The sequence below is a fragment of the Salmo salar genome, chromosome 04 (assembly GCF_965601325.2).
Source record: "Salmo salar chromosome 04, fSalSal1, whole genome shotgun sequence".
Taxonomy (NCBI): Eukaryota; Metazoa; Chordata; class Actinopteri; order Salmoniformes; family Salmonidae; genus Salmo; species Salmo salar.
The window spans coordinates 21938725-21949068 of record NC_138294.1 but is presented as its reverse complement, the minus strand read 5'-3'; the positions used below and the strand labels follow the sequence as shown (position 1 = coordinate 21949068).

At 41.7% G+C, this 10344-nt stretch overlaps 1 long non-coding RNA gene across 1 annotated transcript; it reads right to left on the bottom strand.

The window, feature by feature from the left end:
* Window positions 1–498: 498 nt before the first annotated feature.
* Window positions 499–2455, bottom strand: LOC106602391 (uncharacterized). The gene is made up of 3 exons (XR_001328209.3): window positions 2383–2455; window positions 2163–2267; window positions 499–2047 (listed from the first exon to the last, which is right to left on the bottom strand). It is a non-coding gene; the product is annotated as an uncharacterized LOC106602391 (long non-coding RNA).
* Between the last annotated feature and the right edge of the window lie 7889 nt (window positions 2456–10344).

Here is a 10344-nt window from a genome sequence, read left to right as displayed (position 1 = left end):
AAATTAACCCCTGATTGCTGATTAGTCTCAAAATCATAAAAAAAACGTATTTCTCTGAATGTTCATCTTCAGCCAAGGGCTGAATATAACATTCGTGTGGCACTTCTTGAACCACTTCAGCGTCTCTGCTTTTCAAAGGCCCTTTACAGATTAGGCAATGTATGATTCCACACACATGAGGTTTAGGGCTGTCTATTTTAAGGTTGTAGTTGCACTGGCATTTTGGACATTTCTTGTTAATGTCACAACTGCTTACAGATTTACAGGCCTTGGGGTGCCATGGTTCAATTTTGTGTTTTTTGTAACAGTAGTCCGAACGACATGTGCGGTGACAATCCGCATATGGTGTCAGGTTTAAGGGTTGCATCGGACAATTTTCATCCAGACATACTGAACAGTTATAACTGCACGAGTGCCCCCCCCCCCCCCCCCCCCCTTTCTGGTGTGAAAACACATGGTGCGCCTAAAAACGCGGTGATGTTGGTAATAGCATAATAATGGTCGTTTTGCACATATAAGTACAGAATCTGAGGATGAGGTTGTGGGTTGTTTTGGAATTTCAAGAGAGCTGCATTAGCTCTACTGTGGTACAAAACCACAATCTTGATGTTCAGAAAGTTTTGAAATTTGACTATGTCAGAGAATGCCACCGCATCCTGTATACCTAGACCCACGGCCATTTGGAGCTCTCTAGCCTTTTGTAACGCTGCTAGATCCGTACATCCGGCGTTGAGTAAATGTGCTAGGCCTATTGCAAAGCATAGCTTATTACCGGGATTGTGAACGTTTATGAGGTATGCCCTTCTATTGTTTATGATTTCTGATTGCATTAGGCTATCTAGTTTCCTTCTCTGCCCCCCCACCACCCAGGGGTTGACGTATTATTTGCACCACAAGCTCGAGGGTCCTATCGGCTATGACAGATATATTTGATTGAACAATTCGTTCCAGCAGGGCTATAAATTGTTCAAGATCTGCTTCATCATTGGGTAAAATAAGAGATAAAGTGTTTTGCATGCTAGCTCCACAAATGTCCAACTATATGACATCACGAGGTTCGCCATAATCTCTTGCCCTGTCTAACAGGTCGTTCAGAGTATCCAATATCATCACATAAAACACCGCATAGTCAAGATTCTGATTCATCTATGTGAAATTGAAAAACTGTCGAATCTCTGTATTGCTGAATTTATTTCGGTATACAACCCGGACACTTCTATCAAGACCATCTCCCTCCTGATTTATTAGACAATTGTCCAATTCCTCAAAACATCGTATTGCATTTCAGACTCTTCGGACATGGGAGTTAATGGCGGGGTCGGTGTGGGTTCCTGTGTAGAAGATCTTATGCTCTCATTCATCTGGTTAATTAACGATATGAGGGCGCAGGAATCTGGGATAACAGGTTTTCATCGGTCATCCCGGACTCACTCATATGATTAATTAATTTGATGAGTTCGGCGGGAATCTGGGATAATAGGCTTTCATCTATCGGAATTATGTCTGTTACCCCAGCCTCATTCATCTGGTGAATTAAAGCTTGGAGTTCGTGCGGTATCTGGGATAACAGGGTTTCAACTGTCTCAATTATGTCTGTTGGCTCATCCATTTGGGTAATTAATGATGTGTGTTCTTGTGGTATTCTGGAAGGATCCATGTTACATGTATTTGCATGTTTTAATCGGTTTGTTGTTTAACAAACGTGGCATTGTTCTATGCCAGAAGGATAGATCCTGACTGTATTGCCGCTTGAGTAAAGCCACCATTTGTTTGTGTAGCAAAACCTTTCTGGATTTTAGAGGCCAAGAAAAGGCTGTGAGAAACCTAGCTTGTTCTATTTCAGGTTTGGGTGTTTCTACAAAAGAATTGGAGGAATCAAGAAGGTTGGCCGCTTCACATAATATCAAGTCGTCTACCTCTGAAATGTTATTTAAAACGGTGAAATCATCCGGTTTTGTTGTTTTATTGTGAATGTCCGGTGCGCCGAAATCCTCCGCGTGCTCTCGGTGTGTATGGTCTTCTGTGCCGTTATACGCCGGGGAGGAGTCTGAAAGAAAATAATATATACAAAATAGATTATTAAACATAAAATATATTAGGTAAAAAATGTCAAATACATTTCAGATATAATACTATATATTAACAATACATAATTAAATTACCTCGGCTTTTTTGACGCGGGCTGTTCTGACGAATCGCGGAAACCGTGGGCTCTAGACTTTTTTCACCAGGCCTTCCAGATTCTGCCGGGCATGTCTCGTTGGAGTCTGAAAAAACATTATTTGTCATTGTTTTAACATATTCAATCATAAAAATCTATAAATAATATTAAAATATGTATAACTAATAACATATATATATAAATATATAATGGCTTCATACCGTGTCCATGTAGCGCCGTTTCTTGAAGCAGTAAGTTTCCGGCCCAGTAACACTTTTCGGGCTGGGGTGATTCTGCGCAAAGCATTTGCGCATAAGTTGTGCATTGCTTGTTTGGGTCTGGAATAGCATCTATGTCATCATCTCCACCGTAGTCGTTCAGAGTACATAATGCAGCCGTGATCCTTCTTTGCGGTCTGTCAGCTGTAAACACAAAAATAGCTTTTAATATAGGGTGCACACTTTTTGTTTTTAATGTATAAATATTTGTATGGATTTTATTATTGGACTTCCGTCGACAATGGTGTGATGGGGACTGGCTGCACGCGTTTTGCTCTACTGAATCCCCTTCTAACAAAGGCTGTTCCAAATCATTTATTCCCCAGAGCAACTGGGTAAAGGATTGATATCCTACAAACGTTAGATAATATTAACATATATTTATCCGATATACATTTTAACTTATAAGAATACGTGCATTTGACACATTACCTAAAACATTGTTGTCCCCTGGTTTAAAAAAAACATATAACTCCTGTTTAATATTACAATAATATCAAATTGTAATATCCAAATAATTCCCTGAAAATACCTAACACCTCCAAATCTAATATATTATTTTCACTAACTCACCTTCAGAAAGCTCCATTAGGACGGTGTCACGTCCTGACCATAGAAAGATGTTATTTTCTATGGTAGAGTAGGTCAGGGCGTGACGGGGTTTTTCTCTCTCTATGTTTTCTATTTCTATGTTTAGGTTCTAGTTTTGTATTTCTATGTTGGGGTTTTTGTTTGGGATGATCTCCAATTAGAGGCAGCTGGTTCTCATTGTCTCTAATTGGAGATCATACTTAAGTAGGGGGTTTTCCACCTGGGTTTTGTGGGTGATTCATTTTGAGTTGTGTATGTTTCACCTCTGTGTCACGGTTTGTTGTTTTTGTCTTTCAGTTTATTTATGTATTGCATAGTTTCACAGTGTAAATAAAAATGTGTAACGACACACACGCTGCACCTTGGTCCTCTCATTCCTACGACAATCGTGACAGACGGATTCACAGATAATCTTTTAGCTGTTCTGAGATGATAACTCCTCTGGGATGTTGGGCCTGGTGTCTGGAGTTGCGCTTTTGCCGTTCGTACAGAATGGCTAGTATCTGTTTCACTAGCCTCGCTCCGCGGTCGTGGCTCTAAGGAGAGATATTCTGTAATGAGCTTACAGAGCGGGGGTGCCGTTTTTTCAGGCGGCATCCTGTATGCAAAATCAAATGGTCATATAGTACCCCAGAATGTTTAGAGACCCAAAAACCACAGGAGGGTGTCTCGACATATTCTGTGTGCCTGTATTTCCTTTTGTTTCCCTACAACCTCAGGGGTAGCAGCTTGGGGGGTGTCCGTTGTAAATTTATAGCCCGGGGTGGGGGGACCGTTAGTATATGCACTGATTAGAAATAACATATGTTTTAAACCGTAGGAGGTTGTCTCGACAAGATATATTCTGCCTGGGTTGTTTGACTTTTTAGCCTCCCACATCCTTGGGGGTGAGATAAATACATATTTGAAAGGCATGTGGGGTAATGAATCGAAAGTGCCAAGCCCAATTGAAGAGACACACACACAATCCTAAACAGCCTCACACACTTTTTTTGGTATCAAACGCCCCATGCAGAGACACACATCCCCACCCCCTTTTTGTTTTGAAATACACACACATACATGCCCCGCACACGCACACACCCCCGCGCACGCACACGTCTTTCCGAAATCCTTTTTCTCCTGGACATGAATGATGATAGAGCGAAAAGCCAGAGCCCCTTCGTTAAAGGTGAGATACCGCTTTAAAACCATTTATTCATAATATTTAGTACAGACCTTTTTAAAACAGCTTATAATTAGTTAAACATTTTTACTGCGCAATATTGAAACACTCACGTATGTTTTTTTATGTATAGACATTGGTTGTACAACAGTTATACAGCATTACCAGACAGTACTACACTTTTAATAACCTTTAATGTTTCTAACATGTTGTTGTAGGAAAGACTGTATTCGTATAAAATAAGACATTGTTTTTTAAGACATTGCATTTCTCCACGACAGACCGGGGCTAGAGCGAAAACGAGAGATCCCCGTTCGTTAAGGGTTGAGATATAGCATTAATACCCCTTATTTAATTCTAAATCTTTAGTACAGACCTTTTAAAACATGCTATAATTACTTAAACATTTTTACTATTCCTTTCTTACAGATAAAGGGCCCGGCTATAGGTTTAACCCTGACAGCCATCCGTCTCTAATTCACCATCGTCAAGACAGACTCTCTTGCACGATCCGTCAAGGCTCCGTAAGTTTTCACTCCATGGATAGATCAAACGTCTTGGGTGTAGACCCTGGGTATGTCTTAAGGATAGAAGCGACCAGCGACGTAATTGTTCACGATTTTGGAAAAGACTGTCCAGCTTATTCATCAGGGTTATGAATATAGGGTAATCAATCCATTTAAAGCTAAACTCTGGCATAACATTGTTTACATCCTTGCAGGCTTTGGAAAATACATATGAACTGACAGATTTCGTCACATTTGTACTATCAAATTATTCACATGCTAAAATTGTCACTTTGGAGTCGGGGCTATAAGCCATTGAAGAGATCCTTATGGTGTTTGCGATCATAGCGCCCCCACACAAGCTCTTCCAATGCATAGCCTGGCAGGGTTGTACCACTCAGGGCCTGTTCAATTTGACAGAGCGCTAGCCGTATCTTAAGCCATTCTCTCAAACCCAGCACAGGAGAAAAACTCCTGGGTTTTGCATGATAAAGGGGGTTGGGACCGCTGTCTGTGAAAATCTTCACAGTTGAATCCTCAGGTTGGAATATGTAGGTCATATGGCCATCACTCGTATCCAAAATTCCTCGATGCTTTTATCATTGGGTTCGTGACAAGAGACGCATAGCACCCCGAGAATTGGCCTAGGAGACATAATTTTCTGTTTAATGTTCTGGTTTTTTTTTTTTAAATCTTGTTTTGTGTTCTGGGGCCGCATGTGTTGTTCTGGGTCTTATTTATAATGCGTCTGCCGCCTACACAATCCCCCCCCCCCCCCCCCCAGACATTCCTGCTTCATAGACAACAACCCTAAGAGCAATAAAATAGGTGGGGTGTGGGGCCATCCTCTTTGAAATGTTCAAACCCCCCCCCCCCCCCCCCCCCAGTTCAACGAGGTCCCTACACATCAATCATCATGACAACTTCAAAGGAATAGATGCAATATAGATATAAAATAACCCACACTCTAACATGTGACAACAGGAACAGGATGCACTTATATGGCCATAACCACGTGACTCCTTCCCGCCAGGATGTCCTAAACCCATATTTGGGCATGTACGCGTCATCCGGACATTGGGTCATAAATCAGACATTTGATGCGCGCCGTCTACTTTATTCTCTCTGTCAGGGATTAAAGAGAAGAGTGACACAGATGAAGACGGCCTGGAAAAACTTAAAAGCCAAAGCCAAAAAGGATATGTCAGAGGAGAGGAGGGGCTATTTCAGACCAGAGGGTGGCCTCCGTCCAAGGGAATTGGTAATCTCTCCCAGAAAATATGCAGATGATTCCCCAGCAGTTTGCCCCTCTCCTTAACCCATATGATGACGACGGACAACTCAACCCAACAATATTTAGTAAGCATAAATAACTGGTCAATATCAATTACTATAATGCACGCTAAAGTTAACGTTAATGCTACTTCACTACAATGGTACCATTATCAGTTACAGCACGTTGCATAAAGTCATCAGGCTGGGCGTATCATAAGGCCCAAATAAATTGCTGTACAAAACCAATATTTTTATTTCATTTAAACAAGAATTTATTTAAACAAGAATTTATTAAAACAATGCTTCCCCAAGCAATTTGATGTTCTTCAATCTTGTCCCCACTCGTGCTCTCTTGCCAGAATATGAGAGGCGTTGTTTTCTCTCTCTTCAGGTGTCTGGGGGTTTGAAAGGGGAGGATCCCTATTAGACGTTGCGAAAGGAGCATCAACTCTTCCTGGGGTCCACACAGAACATGAAACATGACATAGTACAGAACATTAATAGACAACAGCTCAAGGACAGAACTACATACATTTAAAAATGGAACACATAGCCTACATACTGTATCAATACATACACACAAACTATCTAGGTCAAATAGGGGAGAGGCGTTGTGCCGTGAGGTGTTGCTTTATCAGTTTTTTTAAACCAGGTTTGCTGTTCATTTGAGCAATATGAGATGGAAGGGAGTTCCATGCAATAATGCCTCTGCAGTGTATAATACCGCAAGCTTTTTTGAATTTGTTCTGGATTTGGGGACTGTGTAAAGACCCCTGGTGGCATGTCTGGTGGGGTAAGGGTGTCTGTCAGAGCTTTGCATAAATTGACTATGCAAACAATTTGGAATTTTCAACACATGAATGTTTCTTATAAAAAAAATGCTTAATGGTGGGTCCAACCTGTCTTTCCGGTTGCATTACAGAGTCCTTGGAGAAGCAATATCTCCTTGACAACTCATCATTATCATAAAACTCAACAGGATTCAACCTGCCTCTAGTTATTCTCTGGGGAACTGTCGTTTTGGTCTCTCCACAGTAGATACGCTGCAATTTTAGCAGTTAAACCACCTCAAGTGGCAGTTTAGAATTAATCTCCAAAATAAGTTTATATTCAATTTAAAGTGAAAACTAAACTTAGAGGAAGGATTTAATTTAACTAGGATTAATTTTAAACTAGGTTTAAAGTTTGGTGCAACAAGATTAATAGCTAAGGCTTGATTTAACCCAGTTCAAGAGTTAATCCATGTTGGTGCAACCGGCCCAGTGTCACTTTCAGCGTGTCACTTTCTTTTTCTCATCAACCTCTCTATCGGAGAGGGGGAGCAGAAGGCTATTCCATTTACAGTAGACCTATAGAGGATCACATTGCATATACAGTAGACCTATAGAGGATAACATCCCATTTACAGTAGACCTATAGGAATACATCCCATTTACAGTAGACCTATAGAGGATAACATCCCATTTACAGTAGACCTATAGAGGATAACATCCCATTTACAGTAGACCTATAGGAATACATCCCATTTACAGTAGACCTATAGAGGATAACATCCCATTTACAGTAGACCTATAGGAATACATCCCATTTACAGTAGACCTATAGAGGATCACATCCCATTTACAGTAGACCTATAGAGGATCACATCCCATTTACAGTAGACCTATAGAGGATAACATCCCATTTACAGTAGACCTATAGAGGATAACATCCCATTTACAGTAGACCTATAGGAATACATCCCATTTACAGTAGACCTATAGAGGATAACATCCCATTTACAGTAGACCTATAGGAATACATCCCATTTACAGTAGACCTATAGAGGATCACAACCCATTTACAGTAGACCTATAGAGGATCACATCCCATTTACAGTAGACCTATAGAGGATAACATCCCATTTACAGTAGACCTATAGGAATACATCCCATTTACAGTAGACCTATAGAGGATCACATCCCATTTACAGTAGACCTATAGAGGATCACATCCCATTTACAGTAGACCTATAGAGGATCACATCCCATTTACAGTAGACCTATAGGAGTCATCCCATCTACAGTATACCTATAGGAGTACATCCCATTTACAGTAGACCTATAGAGTACATCCCATTTACAGTAGACCTATAGGATTACATTCCATTTACAGTAGACCTATAGAGGATCACATCCCATTTACAGTAGACCTATAGAGGATCACATCCCATTTACAGTAGACCTGTAGGAATACATCCCATTTACAGTAGACCTATAGAGGATCACATCCCATTTACAGTAGACCTATAGAGGATCACATCCCATTTACAGTAGACCTATAGAGGATCACATCCCATTTACGGTAGACCTATAGGAGTACATTCCATTTAGAGTATTGAGGGGTAATTTACCAACGCAGACCTGAACTAGACTAATCGTCACAAAAGTTTGTAAAACTAGGTAATCTTAGAAAGAAACCTCAGTGGAATGATACCACGGCCACATTGGCATCATTTTTGGCAGGTCAACTACACCAACTACACCCAGCTTTGATGCACCTGTACTGACCTCGCCTTCTGGATGGTTACGGGGTGAACAGGCAGTGGCTCGAGTGGTTGTTGTCCTTGATGATCTTTTTGGTCTTCCTGTGACATCGGGTGCTGTAGGTGTCCTGGAGGGCAGGTAGTTTGCTCCCAGTGATGTGTTATGCAAACCGCACCACCCTCTGGAGAGTCCTGCGGTTGTGGGCTGTGCATTTGACGTACCAGGCGGTGATACAGCCAGACAGGTTGCTCTCAATTGTGCATCCGTAAAGATTTATGAGGGTTTTAGGTGTAAAGACACATTTCTTCAGCCTCCTGAGGTTAAAGAGGCGCTGTTGTGCCTTCTTCACCACACTGTTTGTGTGGGTTTCAGTTTGTCAGTGATATGTACGCTGAGGAACTTAAAACTTTCCACCTTCTCCACTGCTGTCCTATTGATGAGGATAGGGGGGTGCTCCCTCTGCTCTTTCCTGAAGTCCACGATCATCTCCTTTGTTTTGCTGACATTGAGTGAGAGGTTATTTTCCTGACACCACACTCCAAGAGCCCTCACCTCCTCCCTGTAGGCTCTCGTTGTTGTTGGTAATCAAGCCTACTAAATCAAATCAAATTTTATTTGTCACATACACATGGTTAGCAGATGTTAATGCGAGTGTAGCAAAATGCTTGTGCTTCTAGTTCTGACGATGCAGTAATATCCAACGAGTAACCTAACCTATCAATTTCACAACCATTACCTTATACACACAAGTGTAAAGGAATTAATAAGAATATGTACATAAAAAATATATGAATGAGTGATGGTATAGAACGGCATAGGCAAGATGCAGTGGATAGTATAGAGTACAGTATATACATATGAGATGAGTAATGTAGGATATGTAAGCATATAAAAGTGGCATTGTTTAAAGTGGCTAGTGATACATTACATCAAGATGGCAAGATGCAGTAGATGGTATAGAGTACAGTATATACATATGAGATGAGTAATGTAGGATATGTAAGCATATAAAAGTGGCATTGTTTAAAGTGGCTAGTGATACATTTATTACATACATTTTTCCATTATTAAAGTGGCTGGAGTTGAGTCAGTATGTTGGCAGCAGCCACTCAATGTTAGTGATGGCTGTTTAACAGTCTGATGGCCTTGAGATAGAAGCTGTTTTTCAGTCTCTCGGTCCCTGCTTTGATGCACTTGTACTGACCTCGCCTTCTGGATGATAGCGGGGTGAACAGGCAGTGGCTCGGGTGGTTGTTGTCCTTGATTATCTTTTTGGCCTTCCTGTGACATCGAGTGGTGTAGGTGTCCTGGAGGGCAGGTAGTTTACCCCCGGTGATGCGTTGTGCAGACCTCACTACCCTCTGGAGAGCCTTACGGTTATGGGCGGAGCAGTTGCCGTACCAGGCGGTGATACAGCCCGACAGGATGGTCTCAGTTGTGCATCTGTAAAAGTTTGTGAGTGTTTTTGGTGACAAGCCAAATTTCTTCAGCCTCCTGAGGCTGCGCCTTCTTCACCACGCTGTCTGTGTGGTTGGACCATTTCAGTTTGTCCGTGATGTGTACGCTGAGGAACTAAAAACTTTCTACCCTCTCCACTACTGTCCCGTCGATGTGGATAGGGGGTGCTCCCTCTGCTGTTTCCTGAAGTCCACGATCATCTCCTTTGTTTTGTTGACGTTGAGTGTGAGGTTATTTTCCTGACACCACACTCCGAGGGCCCTCACCTCCTCCCTGTAGGCCGTCTCGTCGTTGTTGGTAATCAAGCCTACCACTGTAGTGTCGTCTGCAAACTTGAGGATTGAGTTGGAGGCGTGCATGGCCATGCAGTCATGGGTGAACAGGG